General features: G+C 45.2%; 1 protein-coding gene across 15 annotated transcripts in view; it reads left to right on the top strand.

The window, feature by feature from the left end:
- LOC141201471 (retinol dehydrogenase 7-like) overlaps positions 1-19,163 on the top strand; it is a 148,024-nt gene that overhangs the window by 43,277 nt on the left and 85,584 nt on the right. For 6 of the 15 annotated variants that reach the window (XM_073663545.1, XM_073663531.1, XM_073663485.1 and 3 more), the window contains 2 exons: positions 12,425-12,490; positions 17,378-17,449. The exons of 7 other annotated variants lie outside the window; for them this stretch is intronic. The gene's annotated coding sequence lies outside the window, so the exon portion shown is untranslated. The remainder of the gene's footprint in view (positions 1-12,424; positions 12,491-17,377; positions 17,450-19,163) is intronic. 2 more of the 15 variants (XM_073663517.1, XM_073663493.1) reach the window with 1 other exon arrangement.

Raw genomic sequence — 19,163 nt, 5'->3', positions numbered from 1 at the left:
TCAATCTTTTGATCGACAAGGAGTTGTCCGAGTAGTGGACAGCCCCTTTAAATGGAATCTGTCAGCCGGTTTTTTGCTACCTCATCTGAGAGCAGCCTGATGTAGGCAAAGGGAAGCTGAATCCAACAATGTATCACTTAGATTACTGGGTGCAGCCTCTCTGAAACAATCAAAGTTTTAGATTTGAATAAAGAAGAGCTGAGAAAGCTGCCCCCGCCCACACCAGACTCTCCATGTACAAAGTCCATAGACAGTGAGCTGCTTATTTGCAGGACTAGTCCAGCAATGTTAATCTCTTACTGATCAATCTTTCACAGTTAGTAAACAGCAGCACTTTGACAAGTGACACATCCCTGAATTCTGTGTTTCAGCCTCTATCTCCTGCGGTCTTCGGATTACATAGCAAAAATCTGCTTTAAGCATGTTTAGAATCTGCTGCAATCAGTTTTAATCTGTAAGTGATTGGAGTTTGCTAAAACCTGGTTCACTTACGTTGTATTGTAGTTTATTGTGGAATTTTTGGTTCATATTAATAACTGAAATTCTGTAAAAGTAAGCAATGTGAGAACCCATCCTCAGTAGAAGGAAGAGTCAGTAAGACATAACTTTACTTACTGCAAAACATTTTAGTTTTCCTAATATGTACATTTCATCTTCAGAAGTTTAGATTGGTAAAAGTCTAGGTGCTAAGACCCTCACTAATCGCTGACCCTGATTGTGGCCAATGTCTTGTTCTGTACTGCAGACAGGAGTGAGTCATGAGAGACTGCAATTACACTATGTGAGATAAGCTGGGTTCCTGCAGAACCACTGACCAAGTCCATGCGACAATCACTTGAGTGCTGTCAATCAAGATATGACAACCTGCTCAGTATGCAAATTAAGGGAAGAATTCACCAAAGCCTCTTCATTTGCATACAAAATATATATTTTTTTGGCAACTAAACCACTAAAATTTATACTACATGTACGATTTTATAGGAGCTTAGTCCGCTACATACCTGCATAAGTTGTTTAATCAGCGTTTTGAATGTGACAGGCTCACAAATAGAAAAAAAATCTGTAATTGTAATTCAAAGGCAGCAGGACAAATGCTCTCTACACCATCATTGATCACACTTAGGCTATGTTCACATGTGGCATTTTTGATGCGTTTTTTAATGTGGCTTTTTATGCTAATTTTCAGCTGCGTTTTACAGTACCAACAAAGTTTAGGAGATTTCGGAAATCTCATGCAGACATTGACTTTTTTTCCTTACTGTTTTGTCAAAGAGCTGCGTTTTTGCAAAATGCAGCATGTCACTTCTTTCAGCGTTTTTTCAGCATTTTTCACCCTTAGAAAGCAATGGGTAGTGCAAAACGTCGCAAATGCGCAGCAAAAACCGCAGGTATCAGGTTTTTCTGCGTTTTTGGTGCCAAAACCTGAGAAAGTTGAATCAGGTTATTTTTTTATACACTAAACTTTATTAGCGTGCACAAGAGACAAATGTACCCTGACAAAAACACAGTTAAAAAACGTAGCAAAAACTCATCAAAACTTGCTTTTTGACGTTGCTTCTTCACTGCCAAGAGAGCAGGTTTTGCCTGCAGAAAAAAACGTAGCAAAAACGCAATTTGTGAACATAGACTTGCCCTGCTGCTGGCACCTCTCCTATTACTCTCCCCCTATCAATTGAATCTCTGCATTGTTCGCAGACTACTATGCTCATTTTCTTCCATAGTATAGTTTTATAGCACATCACTGTATGGAGTATTTGTCCAATGTTTTAGGATTTTCTTTTCTTATCTCTATTACTGAACTGTGAGCTCTGATGTCCTCTCACTATTCACTCACCATTAAATGGGTGCTGTATCCCTGCCTTGGTTTTTATACAGGCTAAATGATTTATCTATTTATTGCTAAAAATTACAGGGAAATACAGTGAGTGATGATGGGGTTTTTTTCTCCTCTTTTTTATCTTGGCTTGTATACAAGTTATTATACAAGAAACAATGTTTCCTAACATTTTTTCCTGTAAAATCTATTTTATCTTCGGTTTTGTATATTTTATTGTCAGTCTATAAAAGTGGCGTAATACTCTGACAACATTGTTCCCAGCAGCAACCTGGGAGTCAGACATGCGTCCAGGGGTCTTCCCCTTGCTGTTCCCATTCCATTTAAGTGGTGTTTCCATCCATTTCAGCGATTTTCCGCCCCCCCCCCCCCAGGCCTCCTGGTAGGGTCTGCCAGAAAAATGCACTGACTTCCACTATAGTTGAGCACCCGAGCATTACGATTTGCTCAATTTGAGTAACGAGCACCCGAGCATTTAAGTACTCGCTCATCACTAATGAAGAAGCACATTACCAGTATGAGACATGTATATCTGTATTCTCAGAGCAATGACTGAACCGGCGCCGGGCCAGACCCATGACTGAAACTGAATGCTCCCCCATCCTGGTAAATGCTCCCCCCATTCGGGGCCCCCCATCATGGTATATGCTTCCCCCATGCGGGCCCCCCATCCTGGTATATGCTCCACCCATCCTGGTATATGCTCCCCCCATCTGGGGCCCCCGAACCTGGTATATGCTCCCCCCATCTGGGATCCCCCATCCTGGTATATGCTTCCCCCATCCGGGGTCCCCCAACCTAATGTATGCTCCCCATGCTGGTATATGCTCACCTCATCCAGGTCCCCCATCCTGGTATATGCTCACCCCATCTGGGTCCCCCATCCTGGTATATGCTCCCCCATCCGGTTCCCCCATCCTGGTATTTGCTCCCCCATCCAGGTCTCCCATTCTAGTATATGGTCCCCCCCATCCTGGTATATGGTCCATTTATCCTTGTCCCCCATCCTGGTCTCCCATCCTGGTATATGCTCCGCCATCCTATTCCCCCATCTTGGTCCCCCATCCTGGTATATGCTCCGCCATCCTGGTATATGCTCCGCCATCCTATTCCTCCATCCTGGTATATGCTCCCCCATTCTGGTATATACTCTGCCATCCTGGTCCCCCATTCTTGTACATGCCCCCCATCCTGGTATATGCTCCCCCATCCAGATCCCCCATCCTGGTATATGCTCCCCCATCCTGGTATTTGCGCCCCCATCATGATCCATGCTCCCCAATCCTGGTATTTGCACCCCCATCCTAGTCCATGCTCCCCCATCCTGGTATTTGCACCCCCATCCTGGTATTTGTGCCCCTATCCTTGTATTTGCACCCCCACCCAGAGTATTTGCGCCCCCATAAAGGGTATACAGTACAGACCAAAAGTTTGGACACACCTTCTCATTTAAAGATTTTTCTGTATTTTCATGACTATGAAAATTGTACATTCACACTGAAGGCATCAAAACTATGAATTAACACATGTGGAATTATATACTTAACAAAAAAGTGTGAAAAACTGAAAATATGTCTTATATTCTAGGTTCTTCAAAGTAGCCACCTTTTGCTTTGATGACTGCTTTGCACACTCTTGGCATTCTCTTGATGAGCTTCAAGAGGTAGTCACCGGAAATGGTTTTCACTTCACAGGTGTGCCCTGTCAGGTTTAATAAGTGGGATTTCTTGCCTTATAAATGGAGTTGGGATCATCAGTTGTGTTGTGCAGAAGTCAGGTGGATACACAGATGATAGTCCTACTGAATAGACTGTTAGAATTTGTATTATGGCAAGAAAAAAACAGCTGAGTAAAGAAAGACGAGTGGCCATCATTACTTTAAGAAATGAAGGTCAGGCAGTCCGAAAAATTGGGAAAACTTTGAAAGTGTCCCCAAGTGCAGTTGCAAAAACCATCAAGCGCTACAAAGAAACTGGTTCACATGAGGACCGCCCCAGGAAAGAAAGACCAAGAGTCACTTCTGCTTCTGAGGATAAGTTTATCCGAGTCACCAGCCTCAGAAATCGCAGGTTAACAGCAGCTCAGATTAGAGACCAGGTCAATGCCACACAGAGTTCTAGCAGCAGACACATCTCTTCAATAACTGTTAAGAGGAGACTTTGGGCAACTGGCCTTCATAGTAAAATAGCTGCTAGGAAACCACTTCTAAGGACAGGCAACAAGCAGAAGAGACTTGTTTGGGCTAAAGAACACAAGGAATGGACATTAGACCAGTAGAAATCTGTGCTTTGGTCTGATGAGTCCAAATTTGAGATCTTTGATTCCAACTACCGTGTCTTTGTGCGACGCAGAAAAGGTGAACGGATGGACTCTACATGCCTGGTTCCCACCGTGAAGCATGGAGGAGGAGGTGTGATGGTGTGGTGGTGCTTTGCTGGTGACACTGTTGGGGATTTATTCAAAATTGAAGGCATACTGAACCAGCATGGCTACCACAGCATCTTGCAGCGGCATGCTATTACATCCGGTTTGCGTTTAGTTGGACCATCATTTATTTTTCAACAGGACAATGACCCCAAACACACCTCCAGGCTGTGTAAGGGCTATTTGACCAAGAAGAAGAGTGATGGGGTGCTACGCCAGATGACCTGGCCTTCACAGTCACCAGACCTAAACCCAATCGAGATGGTTTACAGTGAGCTGGACTGCAGAGTGAAAGCGAAAGGGCCAACAAGTGCTAAGCATCTCTGGGAACTCCTTCAAGATTGTTGGAAGACCATTTCCGGTGACTACCTCTTGAAGCTCATCAAGAGAATGCCAAGAGTGTGCAAAGAAGTCATCAAAGCAAAAGGTGGCTACTTTGAAGCACCTAGAATATAAGACATATTTTCAGTTGTTTCACACTTTTATGTTAAGTATATAATTCCACATGTGTTAATTCATAGTTTTGATGCCTTCAGCGTGAATGTACAATTTTCATAGTCATGAAATTACAGAAAAATCTTTAAATGAGAAGGTGTGTCCAAACTTTTGGTCTGTACTGTATGTGCACCCACCCTGGTCCCCCATCCAGGGTATTTGTGCCCCTAACCAGGGTATTTGCACCTCCATCCTGGTCATTTGTGCCCCCATCTAGGGTATTTGTGCCCCCATCCTTGTCCCCCATCCAGGGTATTTGTGCCCCCATCCTGGTCGCCCATCCAGGTTATTTGCGCCCCCATCCAGGGTATTTGTGCCCCCATCCAGGGTATTTGTGCTCCCATCCAGGGTATTTGTGCCCCCATCCTGGTCGCCCATCCAGGTTATTTGCGCCCCCATCCAGGGTATTTGAGCCCCCATCCAGGGTATTTGTGCTCCCATCCTGGTCACCTGTCCAGGGTATTTGTGCCCCCATCCACGGTATTTGTGCCCCCATCCTGGTCCCCCATCCAGGGTATTTGTGCCCCCATCCAGGGTATTTGTGTCCCCATCCTTGTCCCCCATCCAGGGTATTTGCACCCCCTTCCTGGTTATTTCTACTCCCATCCAGAGTATTTGTGCCCCCATCCTGGTCCTCCATCCAGGGTATTTGCGCCCCCATCCCGGGTATTTATGCCCCTATCCAGAGTATTTGTACCCCCATTCTGGTCCCATTTCCTGCCTGCTCTGCTGTTCTTCCATCCATACAAAAAAAAAACAACACTCCTACTCACCTTTTCCCCTCTCCTTTGCAGCGCGTCCTCCATCTCCGGCGAGGCTGGATGAGTGTGGCGCCGAAGTTCGCGCCTGCGCATACCACACTGTCCAGCGCCATTTTGTTGACTACACACTGCAAATGTTTCTTCACTAACATGGCACTGGATAGCGCGCTATGCGCATGCGCTGATTCCGACGCCGCACCCCTCCCCCGGCCCGAACAGAGGCGCCGCGGCAACACTCCTCCCGGTCAGGTATGTGCTTATGGCGCTGGATATCGCTATATGCGTTCAGTGCCTACGCATATCGCGATCTCCGGCGCCATATACTCCTGTTACGGCTGGATGTGTTCTTCTGTGTGGGGCCAGACTACGCAGGCACATCGTGCTTGCGCAGTCTATAGAGGTTTCAGACAGACGGACACATCCCTGATTATATTATAGATTTTTTAGCTATGTTCTGTATAAAAGGCAGGGACGTAATCATCGCTGTCGCAGAGGTCGCGGCCGGGCCCGGCAAAGTTGGGGGTCCGACACCCACCCAGCAGAGAAGCAGCTGGCTCCTGTTAGGGTACGTGCACACGATCAGTAATGGCTGCGGATTGCACGCAGCGCACTTGTGCTGCATGCAATCCGCAGCGGCCAGATGCTACAGCATAGTGGATGGGATTTCAAGAAATCCCACGCCCACTATGCATTCTCGTGCACCTGCGGATCACCCGTGGACACGGACATGCGCCGCGCCTTTACAGACCCGCAGCATATCAATTTCTCCTGCGATCACAGCATTTAGTGTGCAGGCAGAGGGAAGAAAGCCCCTCTACATTTGGATCGGAGACCGTTGCCATGGTGACCCAATGTCGTCATCTGGATCACCAAAGCTAGGAAAGTTGCCAGATCATGCACAGTGCATCTGGCAACTGTGTGTCAGTGCTGAACTGACAGTTTGTGTAGTATAGGAATGCTGCTGCATCCCTATACTATAAAAGCGATCAGCCTGCAATTAGAGAAAGTCCCATAGTGGGACAAAGTGTAAAAGTGTAAAAAAAAATGTAAAAAGTAATAATAAAAAAATGTAAACATATTGTACCCATAAATAAATATTTTAATGAAAAATGAATAAATAAGCAAAAAAAGTACACATCTTTGGTATCGCCACGTCCGGAACTACCTGACCTATAAAACTGTCCCACTAGTTAACCCTTTTGGTGAACACCGTAAAAAAAAACAACAAAAAACAATACTTTATCATCATACCGCCAAAGAAAAAGTGGAATAAAATGCAATCAAAAAGACAAATATAAATATAAATGGTACTTCTGAAAACGTCATCTTGTCCCTCAAAAAAAAACGCCATACAGTTTCGTCAATGGAAAAGTAAAAAAGTTATAGCTCTCAAAATAAAGCAATGCAAAAATAATTATTTTTTCTATAAAATAGATTTTATTGTGTAAAAGCGCCAAAACATAAAAAAAAAAACGCAATAAATGTGGTCCAGCTGTAATCGTACTGCCCCGAGGAATAAAGCTGTTTTATGAATTTTTCCACACACGGAACGACATAAAAAAAAATAAAAATCCCGAATTGCTGTTTTTTGTTCATTCTGCCTCCCAAAAATCAGAACAGTAAAATGTCAAGTACCCAAAAATGGTACCAATAAAAACGTCAACTCGTCTCGTGAAAAACAAGCCATCACATGACTCTGTCTTCCGAAATATGGAAAAAGTATAGCTCTCAAAATATGGCGATGAACTATAAAAAGCATCTTTTAGTGTGTGACAGCTGCCAAACATAAAAACCCACTATAAATCAGGTATCGCTGTAACCGCACCAACCTGAAGAATAAAGTCATCTAATCACTTATACCGCACGAGGAATGGGGTGAAAAATAAATAAAACCAATTCTTCACGTGCTGTTGATTTGTTCATTCTGCCTCACAAATATCGCAGTAAGGCTCGGCTTACATTTATTCTGCGCTCTTCGCTTACACCGGGGTTTCCGTGAAAATTTTTGAAATACGTGATTCAAAGAGAACCCCTAGCGGAAAATTCCCTATATTGAGGCAGATGGAGGCACTGTGGACGCCGTCTGACCTATGATCTGTCAACATCTGTCTTTTTATTAGGCGTGAATAAAAGTGCCGTCGCCCAAAGTTTTGTGCACTTCTGAAAAGGACAACGCTGAGCATAGGCCAGATGGAGTCCAGAGTAACTCTGCTGCCTCAGTATAGTTAGAGTAATTTCTAGAACACATGTGATGTACAGTACAGACCAAAAGTTTGGACACACCTTCTCATTTAAAGATTTTTCTGTATTTTCATGGCTTTGAAAATTGTACATTCACACTGAAGGCATCAAAACTATGAATTAACACATGTGGAATTATATACTTAACAAAAAAGTGTGAAACAACTGAAAATATGTCTTATATTCTAGGTTCTTCAAAGTAGCCACCTTTTGCTTTGATGACTGCTTTGCACACTCATGGCATTCTCTTGATGAGCTTCAAGAGGTAGTCACCAGAAATGGTTTTCACTTCACAGGTGTGCCCTGTCAGGTTTAATAAGTGGGATTTCTTGCCTTATAAATGGGGTTGGGACCATCAGTTGTGTTGTGCAGAAGTCTGGTGGATACACAGCTGATAGTCCTACTGAATAGACTGTTAGAATTTGTATTATGGCAAGAAAAAAGTAGCTAAGTAAAGAAAAACGAGTGGCCATCATTACTTTAAGAAATGAAGGTCAGTCAGTCCGAAAAATTGGGCAAACTTTAAATGTGTCCCCAAGTGCAGTTGCAAAAACCATCAAGCGCTACAAAGAAACTGGCTCACATGAAGACCGCCCCAGGAAAGGAATACCAAGAGTCACCTCTGCTTCTGAGGATAAGTTTATCCGAGTCACCAGCCTCAGAAATCGCAGGTCAATAGCAGCTCAGATTAGAGACCAGGTCAATGCCACACAGAGTTCTAGCAGCAGACACATCTCTACAACAACTGTTAAGATGAGACTTTGTGCAGCAGGCCTTCATGGTAAAATAGCTGCTAGGAAACCACTGCTAAGGACAGGCAACAAGCAGAAGAGACTTGTTTGGGCTAAAGAACACAAGGAATGGACATTAGACCAGTGGAAATCTGTGCTTTGGTCTGATGAATCCAAATTTGAGATCTTTGGTTCCAACCACCGTGTCTTTGTGCGACGCAGAAAAGGTGAACTGATGGACTCTACATGCCTGGTTCCCACCGTGAAGCATGGAGGAGGAGGTGTGATGGTGTGGGGGTGCTTTGCTGGTGACACTGTTGGGGATTTATTCAAAATTGAAGGCATACTGAACCAGCATGGCTACCACAGCATCTTGCAGAGGCATTCTATTCTATCCGGTTTGCGTTTAGTTGGACCATCATTTATTTTTCAACAGGACAATGACCCCAAACACACCTCCAGGCTGTGTAAGGGTTATTTGACCAAGAAGGAGAGTGATGGGGTGCTACGCCAGATGACCTGGCCTCCACAGTCACCAGACCTGAACCCAATCGAGATGGTTTGAGGTGAGCAGGACCGCAGATTGAAGGCAAAAGGGCCAACAAGTGCTAAGCATCTCTGGGAACTCCTTCAAGATTGTTGGAAGACCATTTCCGGTGACTACCTCTTGAAGCTCATCAAGAGAATGGCAGGAGTGTGCAAAGCAGTCATCAAAGCAAAAGGTGGCTACTTTGAAGAACCTAGAATATAAGACATATTTTCAGTTGTTTCACACTTTTTTGTTAAGTATATAATTCCACATGTGTTAATTCATAGTTTTGATGCCTTCAGTGTGAATGTACAATTTTAAAAGTAATGAAAATACAGAAAAATCTTTAAATGAGAAGGTGTGTCCAAACTTTTATATGTAATATATTATATTTGATGATTGGAATGGATTATTACATTTTGTATCTATTATATGTATATTTTGTCTTTTTGTATTACCTCATGTGTGTTGTTATTATATACTAGACATATTTTTATATTACATTTTTGTATTATGAATATTTATATGTGGTACACATTGGGTTATCATTGTCCAAAGTTGAAGGGAAATGCACCTATGCATTAGATTCTCACTCCTCTGGGATATTTAAAACTATTAGCCACATTGCCCTTTGCTGTTTTTTGAATGATATGTTCCCCGTGAGAGGAGATCGACTTGTACACATGCGCGGTCTGCGCCCTGTGTGCCTCCCCGGCCCCTGTATCTCTATGTGCTCCGTGGTGCGTGGTCATGTGTTTGCGTGTCGATGCATCGCGGGTCGCATAACGCGGGGGGCGTGGTTTGACGCGCAGGTCCTCCTGACCGCGGATACGTCAATTCAGCCGGGTCTCCTCTCGTTGGATACATTTTTCCTTTTAAGTGATCACCTGTGTTCTGGGTGCCACTCCCTGATGAAGGTGTGTCAAAACGCGCGTCGGGGTCGGCGTGCGGTACAAGGAGTGACGGACCACCAGGTACTAATATTTGATGTAGAGCACATGGTTGATGCTAATGGTGGGTTAGGTAATTCATAATTTGTACACAGGGATTGGTCATCCGAATGTATTTTTCAGTCCATTTCCAGCATTATGTGCATTGTTGCCCTTTGGTCATTTACCATATATACTATATAATTTGGATAGGGCCACTCTATACTAAGGGTATGTGCACACGATGCAGAAATGCTCAGGATTTTTTCCTGAGCGTTTCTGCATCTCTCTGGCAGGAAAAAACGCATGCGGATTGTACATGCGGTTTCCTGCCAGGGACATGCGGAAATGAAGCGGTCTTCACTTTCATTTCCGCATGCGGGTTGACAAGCGCTTCCCAAGCGATTTTAGCATCACTTGGAAAGTGCTTGTCAACTTCACACTATATAAATCCATGCAACCTGCATGGATTTATAGTGTGTGAATGTCAAAAAATAAAAAATAAATATATACTTTACCCTCTGATGGCCCCCGGTGTCCTGCTTCATCGGTCCCGGCTGCCGGCAGTGAAGACTTTAGGACCTTCCGACGTCAGCGTCACGTGACCCGTCACATGACTCTGACGTCAGCGAAGGTCCTTCTTCATTCAACCGCGAAGTGCCCGGGAAGCCGGCAGGACGCAGCGCGGGCCGTCAGAAGGTGAGAATATATATATTTTTTATTTTATTCTTTTTTTTTTAATGGTACCTGGGTCTGGATGAGAGTCCTCTCATCCACACCCGGGTACCAGCCGCACATTAGACCGCATGAAAAGCGCATCAACATATACAGTGATGCGGATTCCATGCGGTCTAATGCAAGTCAATGGCGGCAAAAGAGCAGCGTTTCCGCAAAATTAATTGACATGCTGCGGATTTTTGACCGCAGCGTTTACGCTGCGGAAAAATCCGCATCATGGGCACAGCACATGCGGATTTCCATTGGGGAACATTGCTGCCCTTCTACCATGCGTTTTTCATGCGTTTCCGCGGCGTTTACGCAACTGCAAAAACGCCGCGGAAACGCATGAAAAACGCATCGTGTGAACTCAGCCTTACTTCCATATGCAGATTTCTGCTTAGGAGTGGATGTAATATGTTATATCCCATATTTCCCATGTAGCATCAGTGTACCATGATATAATTATGTTCAATGTCTCTATGTCTATATTTTATATTAAGACAGTATATATATATTTTTTACAAATCCGTGTATGCACTTCTTTTCTTTAGTGCCACCAAGAACTTCTTTTTTTCAATAAAGGTGTTTTAGTCTGACTCAATGTTCGGCTGAAATTTTATTAGTTTTTGTTTATCATAACCTGGATGTTCCGTTTGTTTTGTTTGGGGTTATGATTAGTTTTCCGAATGGTCACTTCATAGTCCGGCACATATGTATGTCATACAATGCACCTTATGGCTGTAATATGAGTCACTAAGTATATGGACATACATCACATGTGTATTCTAGAAATTACTCTAACCAATTATTTGCTGTGTTCTGCACAGGATCCCTCCTTCTGGATATGGACTTTAAAGCCAGGGAACTTTCTTGGCAAGGTCAAATTAATCAGGTTTTTGGTAATGGCGCTATGGGAATATCGATGTCCAACAATTTACAATTAGATATAATATCTACAAAAATTAAACATTTATTATTCAAGAGAACAAAGGTACGGTTCAATAAAGCATTTCTTGAGAATTATCTTGTGAGAAATTTGATTCCAAGAGGACTAAGAATCCGTGTTATTCCGTCATTTCCGGTTACTGGTGAGGGGTTCATACAAGACTGGGAAACAGCCTGTAATGAGGCATCAGTTAGACTTATGAACCTTCTCATTACTCTTAATGGGAAAAACATTGCAGAAATTGATAAATCTCTAGAAGATATTTATTCAGTAGCTAAAGTTGAATTGTCAACGGATCAAATGAAAAATATTGATCCTCAAATGGATCAGTATATGGACGAATGGGTGAAAAAAATACAGGACACCCAAATAAATAAATTGGACAGGGACCAAAAAGACTTTGCCTCTGGGAAGATGTACAGGTGGAGGAAACAACCTCTAAATGGAGTGAAGAGAGATAGGATACCATCCTTTACATCTAACAAATCAGTGAGTGAAACGTCAGAAGCATCCTCTTCCGCCTCTGTGTCTGTGGATGGGACATCTAGACGCAAACATGATTTACGCCCACATCCCTATAAAAGGAATTATGGGTATTCCCCTGAATCCAGCAGGGATGATTTGAAGATAATCAATTTGAGTAAACATGTGTTCTCTGAAACTGAGATCTCTATTTTAAGTAGGGGCCTCTCTTTCTGTCCAACAGCGGAATTTGATTTATTCACTGCCATTAAAGATCTTCACATGTTTGCGAGAAATTTATTATTTAAACGGCATTTCCATAATGAATCTACTTCTAAATTATTCCCAACAGAGGCGGAACAGGAGGCGTTAAACAATCTGGAAGACCTTGCCAGGGAACATATCACTCCTATGGGAGGTAAGATTCCTCAAACCATTAGGCCTAAGTCGCGGAAATTTTTACCATTATCTACCTGTTCCAATATTGAGGTCTTTGTCAAGATGGTAAGTCAGTAATTCTCTAAGATGCCACGACGTCCGAAACAGACTAATTTGAATATGGAGGAACAACAGTGCCTTAAACGATTAATGAATCTTGATGATGTGGTATTTAAATCGGCAGATAAGGGTGGGAATGTGGTGGTGTGGCCCAAGGTCCTGTATGAAGCAGAGGCCTATCGCCAATTGAATATAAAAAGTTGCTATTTGAAACATACATTCAATCCTCTGGAAAAATTTCAAGCTGAATTATTAAAACTTCTAAAAAAGGCAAATGATGAAGAGGTGATTACAAAGGAGTTATACTCAGCGCTACGGGTCACTGAACCACGCATTCCCACCCTTTATCTATTGCCGAAAATTCACAAGAACCAAACGACACTACCCGGGAGACCCATCATCTCAGGAAATGGTAATTATCTAGAAAATGTGAACAGATACATCGATTCAGAACTTCAATCATTGGTGGAGTTACTACCATCCTTTATTAAGGATACTGGTGATTTTCTAAAAAAGGTCGATGGTTTACATCTTGAGACGGATACCCTTCTAGTGACTTGTGATGTGGAGTCGCTCTACACCAACATCCGACACTCGGATGGTGTGAGAGCCACACAGCTCTTTTTTGAGATGTCATCTGCTTCCCCGATTATGAGTAAGTTCATTGTCGAATTACTCCATTTTTCATTATCTCATAATTTTTTTCTTTTTAAGGCTAAGTGCCCACGTTGCGTATTACAAGCGTATATGCTGCGGAATTTCCGCAGCGTAAACGCTTGTAAAACGCATGTATATCCGCACCCCATGGTCCCCAACATAGGCGGATTATAATGAGGGCAATCCGGGCGACCGCCCGGGGCCCCGAGCCGGCAGGGGGCCCACGGCTCCAGGCGGGGTGTCTAATGCCGGATTGCCCTCATTATATGTGCGGGCCGCCGCGGCACATAGCGGTAGCAGTGGCGGGAGGGGGGGGCCCGGACCGCTCCCCCAGCAGCGGCCGCCGCTACTTCTTCATCGGCCGGGCCAGCACTGCAGCAGTTAACTTCCCTGTGCTGGCCGGGCCGCGTCACTGCTAGGAGCCCTGTGCGCGGCTGTGTCTCCTAGCTGTGACGTCACGCTGTGCGCCCCGGCCTGCAGTGCTGCACCGGAAAAGAGACAGAGCAGGCAGGAGGAATGGAGCCGGGGGATGGTGAGTGTGTGTGTATGTGTGTGTGTGTGGGCAGATGTGTGTGTGGGCAGGTGTGTGTGTGTTTGTGGGCAGGTGTCTGTGTGGGCAGGTGAGTGTGTGTGTGGGCAGGTGTGTGTGTGTGTATATGTGTGTGTGTGTGTGGGCAGGTGTGTGTGTGGGCAGGTGTGTGTGTATTTGTGGGCAGGTGTGTGTGTGTGTATATGTGTGTGTGTGTGGGCAGGTGTGTGTGTGTGTGGGCAAGTGTGTGTGTGTGTTTGTGGGCAGGTGTGTGTGTGTGGGCAGGTGTGTGTGTGTATATGTGTGTGTGTATATGTGTGTGTGTATGTGGGCAGGTGTGTGTGTGTGTGTTTGTGGGCAGGTGTGTGTGTGTATATATGTGTGTGTGTGTGTGTGGGCAGGTGTGTGTGTCTGTGTGGGCAGGTGTGTGTGTGTTTGTGGGCAGGTGTCTGTGTGGGCAGGTGTGTGTGTGTGTGGGCAGGTGTGTGTGTATATGTGTGTGTGTGGGGGCAGGTGTGTGTGTGTGTGTGGGCAGGTGTGTGTGTGTGTGTGGGCAGGTGTGTGTGTGTGTGTGTGTGTGGGCAGGTGTGTGTGTTTGTGTGCAGGTGTCTGTGTGGGCAGGTGTGTGTGTGTGTGTGGGCCGGTGTGTGTGTGTGTGTGTGTGGGCAGGTGTGTGTGTGTGGGCAGGTGTGTGTGTATATGTGTGTGTGTTTGGGGAGGTGTGTGTGTGTGTGGGCAAGTGTGTGTGTGTGGGCAGGTGTGTGTGTGGGCAGGTGTGTGTGTGTATATGTGTGTGTGTGTGGGCAGGTGTGTGTGTGTGTGTTTGTGGGCAGGTGTGTGTGTGTATATATGTGTGTGTGTGGGCAGGTGTGTGTGTGGGCAGGTGTGTGTGTGTTTGTGGGCAGGTGTCTGTGTGGGCAGGTGTGTGTGTGTGTGGGCAGGTGTGTGTGTATATGTGTGTGTGTAGGGGCAGGTGTGTGTGTGTGGGCAGGTGTGTGTGTGTGTGTGGGCAGGTGTGTGTGTGTGTGTGTGTGGGCAGGTGTGTGTGTTTGTGGGCAGGTGTCTGTGTGGGCAGGTGTGTGTGTGTGTGTGTGGACCGGTGTGTGTGTGTGTGTGTGTGGGCAGGTGTTGTGTGTGGGCAGGTGTGTGTGTGGGCAGGTGTGTGTGTATATGTGTGTGTGTGTGGGCAGGTGTGTGTGTGTGGGCAAGTGTGTGTGTGTGTTTGTGGGCAGGTGTGTGTGTGTGGGCAGGTGTGTGTGTGTATATGTGTGTGTGTGTATATGTGTGTGTGTGTGTGTGGGCAGGTGTGTGTGTGTGTGTTTGTGGGCAGGTGTGTGTGTGTATATATGTGTGTGTGTGTGTGGGCAGGTGTGTGTGTGTGTGTGGACAGGTGTGTTTGTGGGCAGGTGTCTGTGTGGGCAGGTGTGTGTGTGTGTGGGCAGGTGTGTGTGTATATGTGTGTGTGTGGGGGCAGGTGTGTGTGTGTGGGCAGGTGTGTGTGTGTGTGTGGGCAGGTGTGTGTGTGTGTGGGCAGGTGTGTGTGTTTGTGGGCAGGTGTCTGTGTGGGCAGGTGTGTGTGTGTGGGCCGGTGTGTGTGTGTGTGTGGGCAGGTGTGTGTGTGTGTGGGGGCAGGTGTGTGTGTGTGTGTGTGTGGGCAGGTGTGTGTGTTTGTGGGCAGGTGTGTGTGTTTGTGGGCAGGTGTCTGTGTGGGCAGGTGTGTGTGGGCCGGTGTGTGTGTGTGTGGGCAGGTGTGTGTGTGTGGGCAGGTGTGTGTGTGTGGGCAGGTGTGTGTGTGTGTGGGCAGGTGTGTGTGTGTGGGCAGGTGTGTGTGTATATGTGTGTGTGTGTGTGTGGGCAGGTGTGTGTGTGTAGGCAGGTGTGTGTGTGTGTGGGCAGGTGTGTGTATATGTGTGTGTGTGTGGGCAGGTGTGTGTGTGTGTGTGTAGGCAGGTGTGTGTATATGTGTGTGTGTGTGTGTGTGGGCAGGTTAGAAAGTCTTGCCCTGTTGAACACTACACCTGACTTGAGGCCACCACCTCTTGGTTGTCCAATGTTCTTGCTTCTCTAGGGCTCTTCTCAGATATTCATTATACCAGCTCCCCAGAATACCAAAGCTAGGGTGGGTGACCACGAGCCCTGGTGGTGGTCATAACTGCGGCCATACAGGGGCAATACTCCATAACAACAATCCCCTGAGGTGGTGTAGGATGTAAGGACCTATTGACACTACATTCAGCGCTGCATTCAGGTCTTTACACAAGGCTTACAACTGAATCCCTGAAATTCAGGATTGTGCTGTCTGAAATGAGACATCTGAAAGCAGAGCAAATGAAGCCTAAAGATTCAGACTTTAGCCTCGGTTTGCCTTTGTTCAAATCAATGGCTATGTCAAGGCCCATCTGAATGCCATTTTTCAGGGATTTAGATAGAAGCCTGGAAAGAGGAGATGAATGCATTGCAAAATTCAGTGTGAATAGGCCCTTATATCTGGAGTCTTGATATTGATGCCACATGCATTTTACTTGTTTTTAACTTAAAAAAAAAAAAATACACACACACAAATTATACACACACACACACTATACATACACACACATTATACATACACACACTATACATACACACACACTATACATACACACACACTATACATACACACACATTATACACACACAAACACTATACATACACACACACTATACATACACACACATTATACACACACACTATACATACACACACACAGATGTGTGTGTGGGCAGGTGTGTGTGGGCAGGTGTGTGTGTGTGGGCAGGTGTGTGTGTGTGGGCAGGTGTGTGTGTGATGTATGTCTGTTTGTGTGTGTGTGTGTGGGCAGATGTCATTGTGTGATGTCTGTTTGTATGTATTTTTGTGTTTCAAATGTGTTTATGCATGTCTGTATATGTTTGTGTGTGTGTATGACTGCACGCGGCCTCCTGTTGAGTATAGTTGGCGCCGTGCGGCCTCCTGATGTCTCTGGGGGGGGCGCCGTGCGGCCTCCCGCTGTGTATAGATGGCTACGTGCGGCCCCCCGCTGTGTATAGATGGCAACGTGCGGCCCCCCGCTGTGTATAGATGGCTACGTGCGCCCCCCGCTGTGTATAGATGGCTACGTGCGGCCCCCCGCTGAGTATAGATGTCGCCGTGTGGCCTCCTGCTGTGTATAGATGGCTACGTGTGGTCTCCCGATGAGTATAGATGGCACTGTGCGGCCTCCTGCTGTCTCTGGGGGGAGCGCCGTGCGGCATCTATACTCAGCAGGAGGCCGCACGTAGCCATCTATACACGTATACTCAGCAGGAGGCCGCACGTAGCCATCTATACGGTGCCATCTATACACAGCGGGAGGCCGCGCGGCGCCTTCTATACATAGCGGGAGGCCGCACGGCGCCATCTATACACAGCGGGAGGCCGCACGTAGCCATCTATACACAGCGGGAGGCCGCACAGCACCATCTATACACAGCGGGAGGCCGCACGGCGCCATCTATACACTGCGGGAGTCTCAGTGCTTTGCAACAGCAGTCAATAAATTCTGCTTGACTAATTCTGAGCACCATAAAGTCTGGTTCGCTTCTAACCTGCTGTCTTCATTTTCAGCTTGCTGAATTCTAACTCATTTACTGTCATTTGAGACGATGCCTTTGCTGGTCTCTTTCACCTTGAATACCTGTAAGTGCTCCACTTAATGTCATATTTTTGATTCTGTTCTTCTTCATCTTTTGGCATGTGCAATTGTATGAGCAAGTATTCATATGAATTTATGACCTACTTAAACCTTGGAGGACCTTAAATTTTATTCAATCAAATATTTTTCCAGTTTAAAACTATGGGACATATATGTGCCTTGGTCCTCAAAGGGTTTTTAAAGGGGCTGCAAACATAAATACGAAAAAAATAATTCAATTAGTGCTTTTTGTGTTCATTTAATTTTTATTTGAAGTCAATTTTTTTTATATACCTTGAAATTAAGCCCTACCCCATGGAATGAAGCCCTACCTACATGACATCTGAGAGCTACATGAATCCCGCTTGTGAGGTGCCTGTCCGTCACTACTATTCAGTTTTAGGGTCCACTCACTAAGCCATATATTCTCTCATACAAGAGAATAGGGCCAATTATGCTAATGACACTCGGCTCAAACTCTGTCAGAGCTTCAACTGAGTGTGATCCGATTCTCTCACAGCACAGATATGGAGAAGATGGAGAACTTAATTTCTCCATCTTCTCCATAGTCTCTGTGAGTGTTCATCGGACTGCACCTGGATGACATCCGAGTGCAGTCCAATGTTTTACGTGCACCCGTAGACTTGTATCGGTGTACATGGTCCGAATATCGAATGAGATTATTTTCTCATGCCAATAATCGCAGATCTGCACTGTCCCACAGTATAACATAGGGCCGAGTCCTATCCGATAAAACATCACATAGCATTCGGCCGTGTTATACGACAGTGTGAGCGAGCCCTTAGAGTCAAGGAATATTTACATGCAGATGATGATATTACTCTCCAAGTGTATATTTTTTTAGGCGAGTTCATAGTAAATGCTTTGCCTTTTTGACATGTGATCAACTAAAGAACAAGAAAGATTTAGGACCTCCCCTATACAGAAACGGAAAATAGTTTGGAGGACTTGCATGTCCTTTTTCATTTATTATGAGAAAATCATAAAAGATCCCGTTTTTTAACCATGCTGTGACTTTCTGCTGAGGGAGAGGGAGAGAGCTGCCCTATTCAGAGTCTGTAATAAGACCTGCTGACAAAAGTGTTGAAGATACAGTCTAATGTGAATTAACAATGAAAAAAAGTTAATTTCACAAATGGCTTGTATTTTTTTTAATACAAACTTTTTTGTCTTTACAGCTCCTTTAAAGGGAATCTGTCATCAGGTTTTTGCCACCTAATCTGAGAGCAGCATAATGTAGGGTTAGAGGCACTGATTCCAGTAATGTGTCACTTACTGGGCTGCTTAGTGTTGTTTTAATAAAATCATTGATTTGTCAGAAGGTAATTGACTAGTAAGTTCTGTAGGACCCCACCCCCATCACTGATCAGTAGATTTCTGTGTACACTGAGCATGGGCAGAAAGCTGCCAATCAGTGGTGTGGGCGGGGCTATACAGAGCGCAGCATTCAGAGAGCTGCTAGATCTGCAGCAGATAAAACGGTGATTTTCTCAAAATGACAACAAGCAGCTGAAAAAGTGACACATCGCTGGAATCAGGGTATCTGCCCCTATATTGTGCTGCTCTCAGATGGGGCAGCACAATTAATATTGTGCCAAATTAATTTCCCGTGAACTATCACATGATCTATCACAGGGGATCATGTGACATGTCACGTAATAAATCAGGTGTGTGTGGGGGGGGCCCGCGCCTTCTAAA

This window comes from Phyllobates terribilis, unplaced genomic scaffold (genome assembly GCF_046119375.1).
Source record: "Phyllobates terribilis strain yellow unplaced genomic scaffold, ASM4611937v1 Scaffold_2__4_contigs__length_985480577, whole genome shotgun sequence".
NCBI lineage: Eukaryota > Metazoa > Chordata > Amphibia > Anura > Dendrobatidae > Phyllobates > Phyllobates terribilis.
The sequence above is the reverse complement of the archived record's forward strand: the minus strand, read 5'-3'. Positions and strand labels throughout refer to the sequence as shown.